This window comes from Hemibagrus wyckioides, linkage group LG27 (genome assembly GCF_019097595.1).
Source record: "Hemibagrus wyckioides isolate EC202008001 linkage group LG27, SWU_Hwy_1.0, whole genome shotgun sequence".
In the NCBI taxonomy this organism is placed as follows: domain Eukaryota; kingdom Metazoa; phylum Chordata; class Actinopteri; order Siluriformes; family Bagridae; genus Hemibagrus; species Hemibagrus wyckioides.
This window is the reverse complement of record NC_080736.1, coordinates 8655001-8677513: the sequence shown is the minus strand read 5'-3', so window position 1 is coordinate 8677513 and position 22513 is coordinate 8655001. Positions and strand designations below refer to the sequence as shown.

Sequence of the window (22513 nt, the reverse complement as noted above, 5' to 3'; positions counted from 1 at the left end):
CAAAGATGCAGAAATTGTTTTTGGGCTGTGTCTAAAAAAAATGTTCTGTAGTGAAGGTTTGTGTTTGAGCAAACCAGGACGTTTTACGGACCCGCTCCACAGTGAGCTCTCTAATGGCTTAAGGCAGAACATGGCAATCGTAGCCTTTTAAATAAATAGAACTTTACACGATCGTTTCAACACAGCGACACATGGCAAGGCACCAACAATCAATACACGACCATGCTAACATACTGTAAATGACTACAATCTGCAAGGGCATATAAAACCGTATTAACGCTTCCGTACACGTGCACACTCACGCATACACGCACTCTGCTGGTATGAAAAATGTTAGTAATAGCCTAATCCAGAGACGGAAGAATGGTTTGCTCCATCAGTCGGACCCGTCAAAGCAACTTTGTTTCATATTTGATTTAATTGTCTCCCTCTTTGACAGGCACATTCATCAATGGCTCTAATGGTCAATCAGAAGTTGGCAGAGTGAGTGCTCTCATTTTATCCCCCCCCCACCTCCACCCCTACACACACACACACGCACACACACACCCACAAACCCCCTCATACGTTAGGCCTGAGTTTTACTCTATCAAAATGCTTTTGCCTAATGGACATGCTGAAGAGGTAGAAGGAGGGAGGAGGAGAATGAAGGATGACTGAAAGGCTTCTCATTTCACAGGGGTGAGAGGGGGAAAAAAGATTCAGGCATTTATGCCTTTGATGAGCGGATGAAGACAAATATGAGAGCAGTCTGAGCATTTTTTTTTTCTCCAGACAAGGCAGCTTCCTGTGATTTTTTTTTAACTCTACACCCCCCCTCCACAACACACACACCTCAAGCCCCTCCTCTTTCTCTCTTTCTCACTCTCCCTCCATCTCTGCCTCCCAGCAGCCCTCACAGCTGCAAGTTATAAGGTTGACGACTGTGCCGTGGCATACAAAGAGTGATGACAAATTGATTGCACCGCCGTGATGGAAAGAGCAAAGGAAAGATGGCAGATGATGGGCCTTGATTAGGAACTTTGGGAAATCCATTCCCCTGCAACCTTGAGCTTTGCATGAGAACGTTTCGCCCCTCGCTCGTTTTTTTTTTTCCTCTTCGTTTCTCTCGTTCTCTCGCGCTCACCCTCCCTCGTTCCCTCTTTTAAGTCGCGAAGACCTGCTCAGCCGTAGAAAAAGAAAAGTTGTTTTGCCAGCTTCATTAGTGTTCACCTAATTAGCTGTAAAGCTGATGGATTCCTGACAGGCCTAATGATTGGAGATGACAAGCTCCGCACACTGTCATCCAGCCCAATTAGGTTTGCAGCTAGTTTGATGTAATCAAGTTGATATTACACAGTCCTCCATGCCTTTAGTCCATGCACTAACTCAATTTGCTGCTGCAGGTGACAAATGGGCCCAAGTACCTGCGTAATCACGTTGGCTGGGTGGAATAGGCTGCTCTGAATGGTCAGAACAAGAACAACGAGAGCAATCGGTTTGAAAAATATCTACACAGCACCAAAACAAAACCCAAGTCTTGTTTACACCAGGAAAGGTGTCGTGGCGTTGTACCTACTTTTATATCCTATATTTGTAGCACGGTGTCCTATGACATTCTCTCCTTTCCTTTTAATCTCGGGCCCTGTGTTTTTTTTCCTAACACACTCTCACACACTGTGCTCTCTGTCTAGCCAGAGTGATTTTTTTTCCCTCCTCCTCCCACAATGCCCTCCTCCATTCAGGAGCAGACAATAGCGTGTACACCGTGTTTTTTTGTTCACAGGCTTCAAAGCTTCGCCAGACCAAACATATCAATTGTTTTGGGGAGCCTGGGAGAACATCAGACCTTTCTCTCGCTCGCCCTTGTCTGTCTCAGTTTGCATTAGGTGCGCTCGAAAAGTAGGGGGAAGTACATGGCGAACAGGTCTTTACACACACACCTGCGCCGAGACAGAGTGATATATGATGACGGAGTGTGTTGACGTTGGTCATTATGCCACCTTTTATAAGATATCCGAAGTTGGTTTAGCGCACGGGCGTCAGGAAAAGTGCAGCTTGAGTGTTGTGTTCAATGCAGATAACTATGATTCATAAAAATATCCGGATGTGTGATGGATGCAGTGGCGAACGCAACAGAGATGGATTGAAGAGAGCGAAAGGAGCTGATTTCTGTGATTTTAGAGGCTGCTTGATTGATTGCCGACGAGAAAGGAGGATTAATCAAACTCAGTATGAGTTCTGAGAAGAGAGGAAACCCCTCGGCTTACTTGTGCACGATTATATGGAGTAACATAAGTTTGGCACGAAAGTCCTCACACACACACACTAATGGATATTGCATATATAGTATTGATCTTTTTTTTTCACTACACACACACACACACACATATAAGGACGTACATCGTACATGGTGTAATATATGCCATAAAGCACGTATGACACGTTTATAATGTCATAAAGACATTAGTAGCAGAGAGAGAGATCTATAAATGATTTATATATCTCCTGGCTATGTGTATTATTATTTGGACAATTTATTATAAGGTAGAAATTGTTCAGAATTTTCTTTTTTCTTTTTTGTCAGAACACCTGAACTCTCCTACTCCTACTCATCATAAAGCAGCGCCTTTACTTTATGTATTATGGTTTTTTTTTTTTTTTCATTTTAAGTTAATTACTCAAAGTATAATGAAACATGCTCTCTTAATTATGCTAATTATCCTTATTAAGAGCTAGCGCTGATTCCTGATAATCATATGCATTATTAAGGAAAAAGAAAACGATGGCGTAAACACTAGTCTCCAAATTACCTCGAATTAGTCCGTGAAATTATAAAGGAATTCTTTCTTTTTTTTTTAAAGCTTTGCTTTGTTAATTTTGTATATTTTTTATATATTTGGCACGATGAAAACGATTTCTCAGGAGGGGAGGCGGTCTCCATGTGGGCTTTATTTATTTTTTATTTATTTATTTATTTTAAAATATAATGACCAATAATACATAGTGATCAATAGGACAGAAAATGGTGAGAAAGATGATTAGAGGTATGGAGGTAGATTTTCGGATTTGGTGAAGCAATCATTCAACAGGAGTTGTTCTATTTTCTAGAATTTGGGTTACATGTGGAGTGTTGTGTGTGAATTTTATACGGAAAAAGGCTGCGTTGTGGTTTTATGCTGTGAAATTGGCCCAACTCCTCTGTTCACTGCCTTGTTCTTGCCGGTGGACAGTTGGCCCTGGCTGGGTGTCTGTGTGTGTGTGTGTGTGTGTGTGTGTGTGTGTAAGTGTGTGTAAGTGTGGATTATAGGACCTCACATTGCTCCAGCCCAAACCCTGCGCTCCCAGGCAGCCAACTGACACTATGATTAGTTATGGCCGTCCTCTGCTTTTTACACCGCAAACACCGGCCGACAATCACAGGGGTTAAAGCAGAGGAGAGAGAATGAACAAAAAAGAATGGAGAAAAGAAAGAAATCAGGGAAGGGGATGCAAGCTCTGAATAGCAGCCAGCCAGAGGGAGGGAGAGAGAGCGAGAGAGACAGAGATAGAGATAGAGAGAGAGAAAAGGCAGAGAGCACGGTAAGTTCTCCTCCCCGTGGATCCACACCAGGGCTGATGGTTGATAAACAGATTTTTTTTTTCCAGAACCTTCCGTCATGGCTCCCATTAGCTTGACAGCTGTCAATTAGGACTGCCTTGGTCTCACGGGCTGCAGTTTATTGCAGGCGGTTGATGCTGTCATTTTCCTCACAGTTTCGCCTTGAGCGTTATCACGAGCACTGAAACAGTCAATAGCTGATGCATCAGCAGTTATTTCTTAAATTGGCTCACAAGGCTGCATCCTACCCTCATTTTTCCCCCCTCTCTCCCTCCCTCAACACTCTCTCTCTCTTTCTCTCTCTGTACTCTATCCCCATCCTCTCTTCTCTAAAGATTGTTTTGTGAAGAGATGACGATGAATTGCGACTGCAGCAGGGTTAGTGAGAGTGCAGGGAGGGCAGTGCCATGTGACGCCGAAGTGTCATTCTCACACACACACACACACACACAGAAAAAAAAAACCTTTCCGTATTCAGATTTCTTCATTTGTTATTTGCTGGAAAACTAGCAATATCATCTGTAATATTCAGAGATATTGAAAATCACAAAAAAAGGCATATTTAGGAATGTCATGCTGCTTGGAATGGAAAGGGCATTTTTCATGCGCTTAGCATATTGACTGTAGGGGGTTTTGCATGCTGTTTTAGGGTTGATGATGCGTCCCACTTTGATTTTGTGTCTGGTTTAGTATGAATCCATTTATCTTGTTAAGAATAAAAAATAGAAAGGAAAAAAACACACAGTCGTTGGACGGCCGGATGGGCAGCGTTTCAGTTTTGTTTGTCCTTTCCTAACAGCAGAGAGAGAAAATATAATATGTAATATTGCTGAAGAAATACTGAACAAATTGAATTGGAGTGGAAATAAAAAATTATTCGTCTGTCAAACAACCAAAGGGTGTTTTAGTAAAATTGTTCCGATGTAAATATTCATTTGGACATTTTGGATCATTTGAGATATTAAATATGTAGAGTTTATCGAGACACATGCACACATCTGTTATATATTTTCAAGTACTTGACTATATTCATTATTTTTCATGTCTATAATAATTAATAGAGCGCAGGAGAGGGCAATATCGCAAAGATATCTTTTCATTTTAATAATATTAAACATCTCTTATTAGAGATCTATTTATGCCGCGTTCTGAGAACCGGGATCTAAAAATATTAAATGATTTAACGAGGAAAATCAGACAAAATGAACGAAAATAAAAGTCCTGTCGGCTATGTTTTCTGTAAGTAACGGCAGTTACAGTCAGAGTTATAAAATTGTTGATGAAAGCCACAGTAATTGAAGGTCTGACATTTTTTTTTGTCATGGAACTAAAGCCATGTGCGAAACATCGCAGCAGATTATTAGGAAATAATAATTGAAAATGTCAGCGCGTGCTCAGAAAGTAAAAACACACACCCGATGTTGCGTGTGAAGCTCTAGCACTTGTACCTTTGCTTCTGAAACGTTCAATATATCAGACGTTTAATAGTCGTAGAGTCCGCGTAGATTCTTCCTCATTCTTTCTGAGTCATGCCGGAGCTGGGACCGCCTCTCTCGCCGCACGATTCGCTGCTGACCACAGTGGGCGGGGTTTTCTGCTTTGCCGCAAGGAAGTTTGGGAGGAAACAGGAAATGAGAAAGCTTTCTGGGATCTGGGATCTGGGTTTCTTGCTCTGGGCCAGAGTTATTTTTACACCGGCCTGTACAGTAGAGTCGGCGATGAGCGCCGGCGCTGCTATTCGAGCGGCCTGAACTCTCACTGACTGTATTCCTCGTTTTCGTTCTCTCCTCCGTTCTGCTCTCTTCACTCTTCCCAGAGCGATACTGTGGCCCTTTGTGTGTGTGTGTGTGTGTGTGTCAGGTCGTGTAGGATTGTGCAGACTCTGGCAGCTATGTAGGGGGATTAAATCTCTGTAAGAGTCCCAGTGTGCTCTGGTGAAATATGGCTGGGTGGAAGTAATCCCTGTCTGTGTTGTTGTCATGTAGAGGAGGGGATGGAGGTGGGGGGACGTTTGGGTGAGGAGAGACAGAGAGAGAGAGAGGGAGAGAGAGAGATTGGAGGAGTAGAGGGATGGTTGTTGGTTTACAGCAGGGGACTTTGGTTTTGAGTGTCATTTGGGCATAACTCCAGGTCTGAGGTTTTTACACATTTTGTTTACATGTGTATGTGTGTGTACGGCAGGGCAGGTTGCTAAGGGGCTACTGGAATAAGGCTGGTCGATCGAAAGATACCACGATATGGTGATTAGTTGCACAATACACACATTACACTTCCTCAATATATTACAGGTATCATCAGGACTTTCCTGACCAACTCTGTTGTTTTAGCTGATGTGAAAGTAGCTGATGTGAAACTCAGAACAAGGACAATATGAGGACAACTTGCCAAAAAATATATTACGTGATGATACTTTTTCCATCATTTAGTGTCAGAGTATTTAGTTTTGCAAAGGTTGAAGATTATTTATTTATTTATTTATTTATTTATTTATTTATTTATTTATTTATTTATTTACAGGTGTATCATCATTGGTCAGGGTTTAATTGAGGATCATCTTTAGACATGAGCAGTGATGTAGAAGTAGAGATGATACCTGTGAAAAGAATACTGTGATATTATTTATGTTTTTTTTTTTTTTTTTGTATGATTCTTGGTAAATAATATTTTCTGCACTCAAGTAACACAACATGATATTTCTGGTGTATTAAGACCCCATGGCTTTGTTCGAAGCCCCTCCTCCTGTTCAACTCTTTGCCTGGAAACTGACATCCATCAGTCTTACATTCTGTGTGTGTGTGAGCGCCGCCACTTTTTGATGCCGGTGCTGGTGATGAAAGGCAGGGCTGAGAGGGAGAGGGAGAGAGGGGCCCTGGTAATCAGGGCCAGCCTGGGCCCTGACATCCTTCTCCAGCCTGACAGGCCTCTTCCTCCTCTCTCCACACTACGCAGGGCGAGTGAGCAAGAGAGAGAGAGAGAGAGAGAGAGAGACGCCTATATGCTCTTTTTCTCCTCTCCTCATGTCCTGATCAGTCTCAGATGCTGGGAATTACCCACCCCCTTCCTTACTGTTGTTTTGTGTGTGTGTGTGTGTGTGTGTGTGTGTTTTTTTTTTTAATTTAATGAGTGGAGAGGAAGAAAAGGGACAGGGGGAAAAGCAGGGGGTGTTGTTAACTCTAGTGGGGGGTCCATGCTTTGTGTCTGCGTGCGTTTGCATTCATTGTAACCTGTAGGTGTGTGTTACAAGAGGGTTTATGGCTAATGATGTATGCTTTCCTGCGTGTGATGTCATGTCACCGTTTCCTTCCTGTATCTGTTTTCATGTCCTGCGAGTCATTTTACATATGATCGTGTGTGCGTACGTGTGTGTGTGTGTGTGTTTGTGTGTGTGTGAGCCAGCGGGTGGCTGAGCATTCTCCACGCCTAGGCAGAGGCAGGCAGGTGTGAGAAGCCGAGAGTGAAAGATATATAGCGAGAGAGAAGGGGGTAGAGAGAGGACGAGAGAGGAAGTCTGTTTTATTTTATAACGCGGGCCTGTTGCTAATTAATGTTTCTTGGTAGGATTCTGTCGGAGTTGAGTAATGTTTTTGATCTTTATGCCTGATAACTGCATACCTAATGAGATTTCAAAGCTTCTCGAGATGTGTGTGTGCGCTGCTCCCCGCAATTATTGACAGATGCCTTTTCTTCGCCATTGGCTCCAGCACCATAAATCCTCGGGCTGTAATGAGCTTGAGAAGTGCCACCCTGCCAGTGAGCTAATGAAAGGGAGCGCGAGAGGCGGGGGCACGAGGGGGATCACGCTTCCCTGACACATTTTTTTCTTTAAATGCACTCTGCAGATGTCAGGCCCCCACCGCCAGTGTGTTAAAAAAGAAAAGAGAGAGAGAGAGAGAGAGACAGAGAGAGAGAGACGGAGGAGAAGAAAAAAGAGGTGGAAAAAAAAAAAAGGAGAGTGGATCCTCAGTTAGAAGAGAGAGGGGATGAGTCGGGAGTTTCGGCTGGCGAGGAGATCGGGTTTCGCTCCCATGTTAAGGTCATTTGTCTGCGTTACATAGTTTTTATTTGAAATAGTAGGCGCGCTGTTGCCAAATTCGACTTTGATTGATACAGCTACACCCTTGCTGCCAGTTTTTTCCCTTTTTTTTTAAGATCATGTCTTTTCCTTTTTTCTTTCTTTCTTTCTTTCTTTAGGAGAAAGATATAGTGAAAGGATGGATGATGAGCAAGATAGGCAAAAGGAGAGAGAGAGAGAGAGAGAGCCTCAGAACGTACGAAACACCAAGCATTTGCTCGTTCTATCCACACTTTGTGACTTTTACGACAACTGAGAAGAAAGAGACTCACAGAGAGAGGGTGAGAGAAAGAAAGAAAGACAGACAGAGAAAGAGAGAAGAGAGAGGCGCTCCATGCCAAACAGTCGATTTCCTCTGCTCCTCGGTACGGTCATACATCACGGAGCCGCCCTTCTCTCCTGACAGAATGACGTGTGTCATTTATCAAACCGGCCCTTGCCAGGGAGCCTAGTGTTAGGGGCTGTCTCCCCCTTAGAGAGGAGTCACAGCCTCCACGCCTCTGAAGGGGGGGGCAGTTAAAGGAGGGCGGGATCCAGTAGTTCCAGTAATAATGCCACTCAGGCCTCCCACTTTCCCCTTAACCCCTGTGTGTGACAGGGGAAAAATATTCCAGACGGAATCGTGTGTGTGTGTGTGTGTGTGTGTGGCATGGGATGTTAAATGTTGATGCTGATTTGTATTTAATAGATACTGTTTGTGCATGACTTTTTAAAGCGAGCTGTCAGAAGTTCATTCCAGTCAAAATCAGTTTTTATTTTATCCGATTTTATTATTTCAAAAAGAACAGCATTCTTCATCTATCAATAAAGTTCATCTTACTCTTGAAAATGAACATGTCACTGAAAGGTGCTGTTAGGATATGAAATGTAGTGTGTATGTTTAGTGTATGCATGTACAGTAGAATTTATGTGTAGTATGCATGTGTAGTGTGTATGTGTAGTGTGTATGTTTAGTGTATACATGTACAGTAGTATATATGTGCAGTGTGTATATGTAGTGTGTATGTTTAGTGTGTACATCTACAGTAGTATTTATGTGTAGTATGCATTTGTAGTGTGTATGTGTAGTGTGTATGTTTAGTGTGTACATCTACAGTAGTATTTATGTGTAGTATGCATTTGTAGTGTGTATGTGTAGTGTGTATGTTTAGTGTATACATGTACAGTAGTATATATGTGCAGTGTGTATATGTAGTGTGTATGTTTAGTGTGTACATCTACAGTAGTATTTATGTGTAGTATGCATTTGTAGTGTGTATGTGTAGTGTGCGTGTTTAGTGTGTATATTTTTGGTGTGTATGTGTAGCGTGCATGCTTAGTGTACACATGTAGTGTGTGTATTTAGTGTGTATGTTTAGTGTGCACGTGTAGTGTGCATATTTAGTGTGTATATGTGTGTATGTGTAGTGTGTATGTTTAATGTGCACATGTAGTGTGTATGCGTAGTGTGAATGTATAGTATGTACATGTTTAGTGTGTATATGTGTAGTGTGCACATGTAGTATGTGCATGTAGTGTGCATGTGTAGTGTGTATGTGTAGTGTGTGTACATGTAGCGTGTATGTGTAGTGTGTACATGTAGTGTGTATGTATAGAGTGTACATGTAGTGTGTATGTATAGAGTGTACATGTAGTGTGTATGTATAGAGTGTGCATGTAGTGTGCATGTGCAGTGTGTATGTATGGAGTGTACATGTAGTGTGTATGTATAGAGTGTACATGTAGTGTGCATGTGTAGTGTGTATATATAGAGTGTACATGTAGTGTACATGTGTAGTGTGTATGTATAGAGTGTACATGTAGTGTGCATGTGCAGTGTGTATGTATAGAGTGTATATGTAGTGTGTATGTATAGAGTGTACATGTAGTGTGCATGTGTAGTGTGTATATATAGAGTGTACATGTATAGAGTGTACATGTAGTGTACATGTGTAGTGTGTATGTATAGAGTATATATGTAGTGTGTATGTATAGAGTGTACATGTAGTGTGCATGTGTAGTGTGTATATATAGAGTGTACATGTATAGAGTGTACATGTAGTGTACATGTGTAGTGTGTATGTATAGAGTGTACATGTAGTGTGTATGTGTAGTGCGCATGTGTAGTGTGTGTACATGTAATTTGCATCTGATAGTTTCAGTTCTGTTACATTTCTCATATTTTATTTAGTGCACTTGATTGATTGTTCTGGAAACGTGACTGAGTAACAGATAATATGTTTATGCCTCATGTTTCATTTTAGAATTTTGTTTAAAAAATGATTTGAATAATATCAGCATTTCTAATAACAATACTATTTTAATGTAGTTCTTGAATAGTAGTTCATCAGGATCAGTTCTTGGTAGTGGACTACAGAATTTTGAGTCTTACCATGTGTGTGTGTGTGTGTGTGTGTAATAACTTAAAGAGCCCAAACTTTTACTTTTGCTTCCAGATGTTCAGGTCAGAATTAGATGGAGGTGCAGGTCTACCATTAATTAGCTGCCTTAATAATGTCATCAAGGTCCTCACAAGGATAGTAAGACAAACACGTATGTGTGTGTGTGTTTGCTTTAAGACGGCTGTGTGTGTATTCTTGTATCTCGCGTGTGTTTGTGCAGCGTGTTCGCCCTAACGAGACGACACGTATCAGTCAAAACCCGACACCCTGTGCCCTCCTTCTCTTCTCTTACTCCCTGCGCTGCTCTCTCTCTGCCTCCTGCCGTCTCTCGAGGGGCCTACACCAGTGAATCGGTGCTCTCTCTCTTTCCCATGATTCAAAGGAGCATTACCGAAGATGGATGCTCCTTAAAAAAAAGAGATGGATGATGGATACAGGCCTGGCCACGTCATTCATCATTTTGAATATTATTTAGACTGGCCGTGTAAAGCTGTAACCTGAGCTGTGCGTGTGTGTGTGTGTGTGTGTGTGAAGGGCTGGGCGGCGGGATGAATGTGTGTGTGCATGTGTGTATATGTGTGTGAGGAAGAAGAGGGGGGGGGGGTGAGGCGGTTTTTGCTAGGCCAGGACGCGGGCTTCTTCTGATGGATGGGGACAGCTCTCGTCTTGTTTGTTACTAGATACCAGAGGAGCCACAATCACTCGCTTTACTCCCTCGCTCCCTTTCGCAAAAAAAAAAAAAAAAAAGTCCGCCTTTGCCTGAAAAGGGCTAAAATAAAAGTGGAAAGAGGGTGGGAGGGGGGACAAACCACAAAGTGAGTTTGTTTATCATTGCCACGGTTCCATAACCTTGGTAACCTCGCTTTTTTTGTCCCCTAAGTTGCGTCGCTGACACGTTTTTTCGTCGAGGTCGTTAATTTTTTTGGACAGCCCCTCAGGACGGAGTGACCACTGTCGTCATGGCGGCGGAAGGAACGAGAACAGCTGGGCTTCATTAGGAGGAAATGAAGTCGACCTTTAGAATACACACACACACACATTTGTGGCACGCTTGATGCTCTAATGACACGTGAACCTGAGAGGCAAGAGTGCTGCTGAATAAACCTACATCACATTCACTCTCACACACACACACATGGATATAGGATATAGGATAGGTGTGCGTACGTTTTAGATTTGTCCTGCATCTGTGTACTGCATTCTTCGTTTAGCGCTGGAGCACTTAACGCTGATGCGTTCCTGCATTGTTGTGCACTGGAGATGTATGAGGTATTACAGACCTGATTGTATTGCATAGCATCTGATTAATTGTTTTGCGTTGAGTCATGCATTGCAAGCTCATTGTGGGATCTTGTGGGTGTTCTTGGACCCATTGTTGTACTCGGTTCCCAGCGTCTAAAACATTCCCAGCATATGACAAATGCTTCCCTATGACACACTCGAAATGGCTTTAAAGAGATACTCCAGTGTTTCTTCAACCTAATCTCTATGTATGACATGTGTAGCATATGAGAGATTACCACTTACAGGAATTTTGATGCGTTTCCCAGTACACGGAATAGAAGAATAGAGCGAAAAAAAAAGGAGAAAAACAAAACCTGTTGACTTGAAATTCACTTATAATGAAAGCCTAAGGGCAGTTGTTGTTTTGGTGCGGAACAGTTTCATGAATTCTTCAGTTATTTGCACTAAATTTGTAGAAACGTTCCTCTGAGGGATGGAAGAATTTATGGTTATGAATATCAACGTGTCAGCATACTTATAGCTCGATCTCTCATGAATACCGTGTAACTGGAATTACTTTCTTCTTTCTTTCTTTAAAAGTTGGAGATATGTAAAGCGACTGTTTTTTTAGCCAGACATCCTTTTAATGCCTTTCCTCAGTAAAGTAAAACCTGGTTTATTTATTGACAAGTGCCCTTAACGTTCGATTACAGGTTTTCTCGTAACAGGAAATCGAGTCTTTGTATGTGGTTAACTTTTCATATGCGATAAAGTTGCCGTACTGGAAATGGTGGAGTATCCCTTTAAGGTTAAGAGAGCAGTGTGGGAAAATCAGTATTAACAACACTAGCAGACTAGCCAGGCTCAGTTTCTACTGAAGTGGCTGCTGATGTGGTGCCAGAGAGAATGGCTCGAATCTCACCTTTATGAAATTTGATGTACTTGAGACAGAATAGAGAGAGAGAGAGAGAGAGAGAGAGAGAACTAAAACTTGTGTTAGGAGGAGGAAGAGCAGGACATAGTGAAAAGGTTGTTTTGTTTTTGCATGCTCTTTCTCCCCTTTTCCTTGTCCTCCTGTCCCTGCCTTCTTCTTTCTCTCTCTCTCTCTCTCTCTCTCTCTCAGTTTTATAGCAGGAGACATGATTTATTGTGGCCATCCATCTTTGGGTCTCATCCATCACCTCCTGGTTGCTAGGCAATCATGGCAGCAGCTGTTTGCTTTGACTCAGACAGAGGCGCTGTCAATCAAGGCAGGCAGGTGAAAAGCATTAGAAACACGCTATTGTCAGACGGAATAATTAATCAAAGGCAGGAAAGATAATTAAAAAGATATGACCCTTGCTAGCACTTGCTCGGGGTTGTCGGCGCAGGGAGGGAAGGGAGAAGAAATAAAAAACGATGGTATGGAGGAAAGGAAGGAAGTGGAAGAAGGGGAAGGCACTGGCGTGTGGCATGTCCTCTCACTCTCTCCCCTCTTTCCCTTTCTCTCTCTCTCTCTCTCTTTCTCTCTCTCACTGTCTCAGTTCCTTCTTGTTCCTTGCGACACAGTGAGAGAGTGGAGGCAGGGAAGATAAAGCTCACTCACTCCGTCACTGGCCCAGGTTGTAATTAATTAAAAAGAGATCGGGGGAGAGAGCAAGAGAGGAGAGAGAAATAATAAAAGGGCTGGCTGAGCAGATGAGAGAGAGAGAGAGAGAGAGAGAGAGAGAGAATGAAAGAGAGAAAGAGAGAGAGAGAAGCACATGAAAGGATAGAGTGCTTCTCTCTGATATGAGCAAATGCTACAAACGCGATCTTTAAAGTGTTCCTCTTCAAAACCCATGTCGCTAGCACACTTGCATCTGTGTGTGTGTGTGTGTGTGTGTGTGTGCGTGTGTGTGAGTGTGTGTGCTCTTCAACTTCCATGCACAGCCTCAGGCTTACATGTCGGTGTGCCTTCTTTAAGTAGAGCTCAAGATGTCTCTTTTGAAACACGCACACACACACACACACACACACACACACACACTCAGATGTTATTCGGAGTACTAACGCTATTCCAGTGTTTATATACAGACTGTGGCTCTGTCTCAAATCACCTACTTATGTACTAAATAAATCTAAAACAAATATAGTGCAGTAAAAGCGCTTTCCCATCATGCACCACAAAAAGGAAGAAGAAGGACCTCGTAGCAGTTAACAGACATAACCAAGGATGGCAGCAGAGTTCGGGTGCATTGCCGCTTCGGTTTCCGTCTCATTTATGCTGTAGTTCTTAATGAACTGAACCCAAAAAAAAACATAGAAAGCCACGCTAATTAATTAAGCTAGCTAACATCAGTAACGTGGAATAAACACCGCCGTTTAATTCATCACTTTTACAGAATGAACGTCTCATACACATGAGCCTGGAACGAGCACATAGCTGAAGTATTAGCTCAAATCTTAGGTCATTGATTTGAGACACAGCTTTAGATTTAGACAGAACTGAAAATAGGCCTCGAGTCTCGGGATACTCAAAAGCTGTCTGTCTTTTTTTTTTTTTTTCTTCTGCTACCCAAGAGTGAAAAAGTGAAAAACAAAGCAGCGCTATTAGTTTTTTATTTATTTTTTTTGTTCTTTTTTTTTCTTTTTTTTTGGGGGGCATGCACCTGGATTGAGGAAACATATTGTGCTTAAAAGCAGATCTTTTGGAAACACTGAATCAGAGTTTCTCAAGCTTACAGCAGCTGTACGATAAATTCCACAGACACCCCATCATCATCATCATCATCATCATCATCTGCTCTAATCAGAGACGGCATGAAGCCACCGTTTCTTTCCATCTATTCCTTTCCTTTTTCATCAACGCAACATCGGATAGATTTTTTGGACATCGGCTGATATTCCAGATTTTAGTATCAGCTGATATAAAAAAAATGCTGTCTGATGATGTATTCTTGAAAAATGACCAAATTTTAATAAATAAAAAAAATGTATATAAAAAATAGAATAGAATACAAAACCACAGCATTCACATGATTATATCAGTAATAAAAATAAAATAAAAAGTATATATATATAATTAAAATAAATCCTGAGAAAAAAAACCAACAACAACCAAGTCTCTTTATTTATTTATATATTTATTTTAGATATTTTAAATCATATATTTTCTAACTGATACATGATTGGCTTAGATTCATTCCTTTTTTTCCCCTCTAGATATGCATACAACATTTTTATTAATTATTTTATTTTATTTTATTTTATTTTATTTTATTTTATTTTATTTTATTTTATTTTATTTTATTTTATTTTATTTTATTTTTTCCCAGGGCATCAGATCAGTGGCATCTCTAGAACAATTCTACTGCTTTCCCTTCTATTCGTTAAACCCAAAGCCCCTTTTTATTGCCTTTTTTCAAACTTAAGGAATAAACAGATCTCATTAGTGATCACACAAGTTTATGAGTTACTGAGGTTTAGATACAAACCTCTTCAAGTCAGATCGGATAATAAACACGAGAATTCGGTAATAAATATAATAAACTTTGATCAGGTAGTATAGTACCTACCAAAAATCTTTTATATTTATTATAACACTATAACATTGTAGCTGAGTCATATAAAAAGAGCAAAGTCCCATTTATTATAATGTTTATTAAATAATCTGTTAATATTTTTGACTGTTTTTTGTATTGTGCAAACAATTTATATTTAAAGCTGAAATATCACTTAAGGCTCAGCTTTAAATATAAAATGTTTGCACATTTTCAGGGACCACTTTGTTTTGTGCTTTTCTGTCTCATTTGCCCCGTGTGTGGGTGTGTGGGTGTGTGTGTGTGTCTTCACAAGATAATATTAATGCATGATCACAAATTCTCTTCCATACAGAACCCTAGCATTAAAAACAGCAGCGTTTCGACACGCTAAGCCGCACCTCCTACTACTGGGACCCAGAACCGTTTGATTAAAAAATTCTGTATTTCGTTCCCACTTCAGGATCACATATATATCCAGAGGCTAATGGAAATGAACACAGCTGTGTATACATTTAAATCTGCAGTGTTTTGAATCGGTTGATTTGTGGCTCGGTTTAAGATGTGAAAGAAAACAGGAAGTGCGAGTGTGTGTGTGTGTGTGTGTGTTTTTTGTTTTTTTTTTAATTTGTGGTTCAACATTAGAGCAGATAAAATAGACACTTCACACTGACACACCTGCAGGTGCTCTAGGTGAGAGTTTTCTTTTAACTTGTGCACCCTTTTGTTGGATTGTTCTATAAAAAATTACACATGGCATCGACGTTGTCACAAATTCAAATGGCAATTTCGGCATTCGCATTTCCCTTCTTTGATATTCAAATTGAATCGGAATGGTGACATTTGTTTTGACAGTCCTAGAGTGTGTGTGTGTGTGTGTGTGTGTCTTTGCCCGGGTCCACCCAAAATGACAACAGTCTCTTTTCTACTTCCTCTGAGTCTCAGGTAATATGAGGTCATGTTGCCTCTAGCAGCAGGTCTCCCTTGGGTCTTTTTTTTTCTTCCCTTCGTCCTCCTCTGTTCCTCTGCCTGCCTCGCTCTCTAATTCTCTCTCCGTCACTCTCTCCTCTCTCTCTCTCTCTCTCTCTCTCTCTCTCTCTCTCTCACACACACACACACACATACACATCATGTTTTTTCAGGACTACCTCAAAAGATGAAGACCTGGATCTCAGATTTCTGTGAAGTTTTTAGTACAGCGTGTCTCCAAACACATGTCCTGTCCTTGTTTTGACTGCAAATGGGATCAGAGTGTGATTTTTTTCCTTCCTGTTCTGGTCAAATGTTTGTTAAAATCTTTATCTATTATAGAAGTCATGATGATCCACACACAGGTGCAGAATTAGCAGACAGTCAAAACAGCGTTTAAAACGATCCTTCCGATTAAAAAAAGTGATAACAGCGCTCCAAATCCTGCTATCCGGGAACTTTCACACTGACAAAATCTCCAGCGTGAAACACATTTCTATATGTTTATAGCGTAAAATTGGAATATATTTTTATGACTGCGTTTATTCTGCCGCTAATTTGTTGTATATTTATTTATTTTTTGTCCCTGCGAGACGTTAAGTGCCTGATGTCACAGGGAGACGCTTCTAGCGCATTTAATTGGAAAAAAACATCAAGCATAGGTGATAAGGTCAGGTTTTGGTGTTAGCTCCAAAAAAACAACAGAGCAAGAGACTCTTTTCTCAATCACTCGGCTCATTTCCCCGTGTTCACCAGCACGGACACAGGAACCAAAGCGCTCAGCATCCCAGATATCCTGCACGCGAGTTTGTTATGCTGTATGTTATACTGTTTATGTGTGTCAGAGAAGTTTTAAGTGCTTCAACAACATGATCAACAAGTAGTGAGAGGTTACGCTGTACCTTTCCTCAGTCGGAACAGTTACTTCTTCACAATTTTTTTGTTAAAGTTAGCAGAGCAATTTGTTTCATTAAAGCTAGCAAAGCATTTATTTTTAAAGTTAGCAGAGCAATTATTTTAAAGTTAGCATATATATATTATATATATTTATTTTTAAAGTTAGCAGAGAATATTTTTTATATATTATAATATATAATAAATATAAATAAATAAATATAAAATATATAAATATAATAAATATAAAATAAATATAATAAATATATATATATATATATATATATATATATATATATATATATATATATATATATTTATTTATTTATTTATTTATTTATTTATTTATTTTATATATATTTTTTGTTAAACTTAGCAAAGCATTTATTTTTAAAGTTAGCAGAGAATATTTTTTTGTTAAAGTTAGCAGAGCATTTATTTTTAAAGTTAGCAGAGCAATCTTTTGTACCATTACATTTCTGAAACCTTTGCTTTCCGAGTATTCGATTTGTCAAATTTTCTGAGAACATTGATAGACATTCCCTCAATGATGTTTTTTTAATTTCCTTAGCCACAGGAATGTTAAGACGAATGTTTAATTTGTTTTTGTCTCACTGGGAACATTGTGTGAGAAACACGGTGATCCCAACCATTTGTTTCATGTTTTCCGAACACCGGAGGAACGCTTAACCTTCCTCGAAACCCTTAAACACGTTACTAACGAAAAAATTTAAAAAAAGGTTTCCCGTTAACTGAGTAGCTTGGAGACGATCACGGATCTTTTCGAAGGCGTTGAAAATGCTTAATTGTTTATACTGGATGCAGGTGTAAAATGATCTGCGAAGTATTTCTGCATGTTTTCTATTAAGTAATGAGTGTAAAGTGCACATTATGGGTTTAAATGGCTTAAGTGCTTAATCTCCTGTTCAGCCAACGTGCTGAACATGGATTTAATTGATCCATTGCCTTTTCACCAGCTTAAAAATGTCAACCTGTTTTTTCGAAAAGTCTCGCTGGTAAAGTCTTGCAGCAGGCGTGAAATTCGATCGTATGCATCTATCGTATGCTTGCCAATCTCGTGTGCTTACAGATTTGAAGTATCCGCACTAGAAAGGAGCGAGGTTTTGTGTTTAAACGCCAGCTGTTCTGATTAGCGATTAGCCGTCAACTGATGGTGTAGTGTTTCTAGGCTGGATCAGTTGCGAAGACCTTGAAGAGTAAAACCATTGCACTGGACCATGACCCTCACCGATACCTCATTACCCCCTGCCACACACGTCTAGAATTTTTCCCCCTCAGTATGCTCCGGCTCCAGTAGTCCACAGGAACTTTTTCAAGAACCCAGGAACTTTAGGATCCACAGCAGATTATAGTCTCTGACTCATACTCCCAGGAAGATTCTTTTAAATCTGTGCTACAGGAGTGCTAAAGACCTTTATTTTTTTTTGTGAGACAGGAAGTGCTACATACTGAACACGGTTTAGCTTCATAGTCGTCGCAGTACAGCACAACATGGCTAAAATCAAAAACGTTGCCATTTTACACACGTAGAGCGTAACTCTTAAGGCTTTACTCGCACATGCCAGGTTTAAAGCATCATTTTGGTGTGAATAGATCAAAGAGAAAAAACACAACTTCTACCATTTTCTCTCACACTTCTGTCTTCCTGTTCAAGCTTCTCAGCCGAACAGATCTAGCGCCATGATCTACGTAATGCTAGATAATCTTAGAATTTTCCTAATTAACACGAAGGCTTTCATCCACTTCTCTTCGCTTTAGAACACTACGTCTGCTCGCTTAAAGTTATTTAAAGGCGACTCTAAAATAATACACCGAGCCGTGTCGGTTTCTCTCGCCGGCCGCCTACTTTATCCATCAGCGCACTTTTATGACACGTTCATCCTCACTTCCTGATGCGTGGGGAGAGGATGTCGCTCCTGACAAGGGCCTCACTGTTTATGAATTCCTCCGGTCTGATCCAGCCACAGAATTCTCTGGAAAAAAAAAAAGACATGTGTATGGCAGGGTGTGTCTCAGTCTCAGTACCATCATAGCATTGAACGTGTATTAAATATGTCTGAGTATTTCCTATGACTGTGTGTGTGTGTATGGGTAGAATGTGGGAGGCAATAAATCACTCAGATCACTTGTGGGTTGTGTTATGGAATTCCAGACGGGAGCTGGCTGTGGTGGTGTCAGGACTCGGAGTATACAGCTGTCTCTGAATGTCCGCTAGTGTTCTAGCACACATTATCCCTTGCAGTCATTACGCTCTCTATCCGATGTCAAGACGTGCAGATTTTCTGTTCACACAGGTGTGTAAGTGTAAGGACTTGTTCAGTAATACTCCATCATTGCTCTGCTGCCTTGAGAAGTGGAAGGATCTGGAAGAGTGGGACAGAAAATAATGCTAGGATAAACCTCACTACCTTATAACACAGCTCTGTAGTAGGATACAGAATATATATATAAAACCATGTGTGTGTAAAAAGACATTAAATGACATAAGACATCATTTTGCTTATCCAAATGCAAGGCAGAAATACTGATTTTTCACCTCTGCAGGAAAAAACGTTTGTGTGTGTGTGTGTGTGTGTAATTATTATTATAATTAAATAAATTATAATTATTATATTTGTATGATATAATAGCTAACCCTAATAACTAACTCTAACCCAAGTTTTTCTTTTAAATAACAGTCACTGCTCAAGGATTTGGTGGGCCCAAAAAATAATAATAAAATAATAAAATGAAAATAAAATAAACCATACTTTGCAAACATTACTTCAAAAGGTGTTTTCAGTTACTGTGTACATCACCGGGTGTAAATATTATCTATATGTGTATTGCGTCATGGTTAGTCATCAAGATGTGCGATTGACCGTGCGATTGACCGTGTGTGTGTCGATATACGTTCCAATAAGTGACATATTTTGAATAGAGGTATGTTAAGATATAACGCAAGGCTCGCATTGTCTAGAAAAACCACCAAAACAAACCTTTAACATTCTCTTGTGTACTGATTACATCCACATCAAGTAGTCCTGGAGGAGGAGACAAGGTAGAGTGAGAGCGACAGATTCACCATCCTGTGTGTGTGTGTGTGTGTAAGGTTGGAGGGACTGCGGATGCTTTCTTCGCTTATCTCTCCATCGTGACACAGGGAACTGCGCTACATTAATACCTGCGATAGAGACTGTCTGCCTCGCACCTCTCTACAATGCAGATAAGCTTCAGCAGCGCAGGATTATCAACACAGCCTCACTCTCGCTCTGTATCTCTCTCACACACTTACACTCACGCTTTATTTATTGTTTAGAGGCACTGGGTAAAAAAAAAAAAAGAAAAAAGGGAGAACAGCATAAAAAAATAGAAGATCTAGAGGATTTGAACAAACATCCTAGTGCGAAAATGTTGCAGATTGGATTATTAGAGGAAAAGGATGAGAGAATTTCTTTTATTATAGTAAAGTGTTTTTTTTTTTGTTTTTTTTAAATAGCCAGAGGATATAGATTTTGCTCCTGCTGGATTTTCTTTGCTTATTTGAAATAAAATAAGTTCACGTGATTATGAATTCCGTGTAATATTTCTTTCTGCTCTTTCCCCATTAGTCAGGTACGTTTGAAACAAGATCAAGAAAAGCGTGATATATTCCTCGGTTGTGTTCTCTAGCTCGGCCTTTGTAGTGTGTGTAGTGCGTATGTGTGTATTTGATTACCATTGTGCGTGTTTGTGTGTGTGTGTGTGCGTGTGAGAGAGAGAGTTATTTGAGGAGTACAGCTTTACCTCAGTTTTCGCAGCCCCCTGTGGAGCTCTATCCTGCTCACACAATACTAGGTGGTAACACTTCCTCATCCTTACTGCATCACTGATTTGTGTGTATGCACGATGGGAGTATCAGCACACCGATACACACAAGTGTACAAACATGGGAAAGCGCACACTCATACACACACACACACACACACACACTTTAATTGGGTTGCGAGAGGTTAATGGTCTTTCTAAGCCTAGGCCCTTAGGGTGTGTGCAAATGGCAGTTTAAAAAGCTTGTACATCTAAACATGAGCTTTTAGTTCTGAAGAGCTTTGATGCAGTCTCTCTCTCTCTCTCTCTCTCTCTCTCTCTTTTTCTTGCTCTATATCTCACTCTTGCTCTCTCACACAGACACACATATACACATGCACACTAGCCCTCCACCCCGTACACACTCATGCAAGCCGTTTTAACGCCCAGTGCCTCAGGGATCACTCATGGGCTCGCTCCGCTTTCGTTCATGCGGCCTTGCGTGTTAATGAGATAATTAAACGTGGCGTCTCTTTTCCTGTTATATTTCAACAACCCCCTCCTTCGGACAGCAGGATCAGACCAGGCCTTTGAAATGGATACGCTATCAGTTCCCAGCCGAGGCCCATGGCCTGACGGCCCCCAGCGTTCCGGGACAGGAGACCAGTGCTGATGAGCTCCAAGCGCTAGCAATCCATCATGCACTGAGATTTTACAAATCCTAAACCGAAACGAAATATCAAAGACGTCATAACGCCTCGATTTTAAAGGATCTCGTGTTGCTTTTCGATTTCAAGCCACGTGTTTAATCAGCGAAACGAAAGCCGAGGCAAGTCGCGTTACTTATTCAGAATCCTCAATCAAAAAAGAAAAAAAAAAATCAAAAAAAGCCCATCGTTATAGGTCTAAAATTAAATGTTGATGATGACTGTGTGCTAGAATGATGCTGCATTAATTAGTTCATTTTCCAGATCAGCGGACATGTGCAGAGAATGCTTTTTTTAACCTTTAGGTTATACGCAGGGAAGAATGATGAAAATCCTTCTATAGCCGACTACAGCTGAAGTACAGTCTTGGGTGAAGCAGAAAAGCTCGTTTATGGAAGCGTTGCATGAATAACAATTATAGAAGAAGAAGAAAAAGAAGAAATTGTGGTAGAGGATGTTGTTGCAGCAGTAGCGGTAGTATTTCAATTTCTTCATAAAGTTCGATTTGAAAGCTGCTCTACAGAAATCACGATTCATGTTAGACATAAGCCATTCCCAGAAAAGCACATTTGCTTGTGTGTGTGTGTGTGTGTGATGTTGAGCTTTCTGGAATGGTGGTGTCTTAATTACGCATCCTGTTTACATCCTACTGCGTTTTCGTTTCGGCACGTAGCACACACCAAGCCAGCCTGCTCCCTTTTTCTTCGGCTTTCCCTCTTCCAGCTCGACTCTGTAGTTACGGTACTTACAGGGTCAATTCGTGTGCCTTAACCCCCCCCCCCCCCCTCCCTCCCTCCCTCCATCCTTTACACCCATACTCCTAACCTTAACCCTAACCCTAACTTTCATTCTCTCTGTAGGATCATTCACACAGCCATAAATAACCGTACACGACCACTTTTACATCTCTGTCACGCTGGCATGCTGGAGCTGCTTCACATTTTTACTGTCATGCATTACAAGAGTTACAAGAGCCATTCTCAGCGTAATGGTGGAAGCGATACATGTCTGATCTGAGAGAGAGAGAGAGAGAGAGAGAGAGAGATTATGATTATGCTGAGAAAATACTGCACTCTCCATTGCATTCCTGTTTCCTTTTAATCTTCTCCTCATCTTCCACCCTTTGACCCGTCATCTTGTTATGTTTGTCCACAGCATTCATTCCTTTGTTTTGAGACATTTTATGGAAATACAAAAAAAAAAATGTTTAACACACCAATGAGACCATTTCTTCAGCACCCATTAAGGATGCATGCTAACATTACAGTGTGTGTGTGTGTGTGTGTGTGTGTGTGTGGGATTGGTATGTTTGAGGGCGGTGCCGCTATCCGTGAAGGCCTCTGATTGCTGGTTTTCATATTGCATCATTAGTCGAGAAGGTTTGTGTGTTTACCAGTGCA

At 40.8% G+C, this 22513-nt stretch overlaps 1 protein-coding gene across 2 annotated transcripts in view; it reads left to right on the top strand.

Moving 5' to 3' along the window:
• tshz3b (teashirt zinc finger homeobox 3b) overlaps positions 1-22513 on the top strand; it is a 41415-nt gene that overhangs the window by 2672 nt on the left and 16230 nt on the right. Inside the window, exon 3 of one of the 2 annotated variants that reach the window (XM_058382292.1) lies at positions 440-483. The exons of the other annotated variant lie outside the window; for it this stretch is intronic. The gene's annotated coding sequence lies outside the window, so the exon portion shown is untranslated. The remainder of the gene's footprint in view (positions 1-439; positions 484-22513) is intronic. 2 annotated transcript variants of the gene reach the window in all.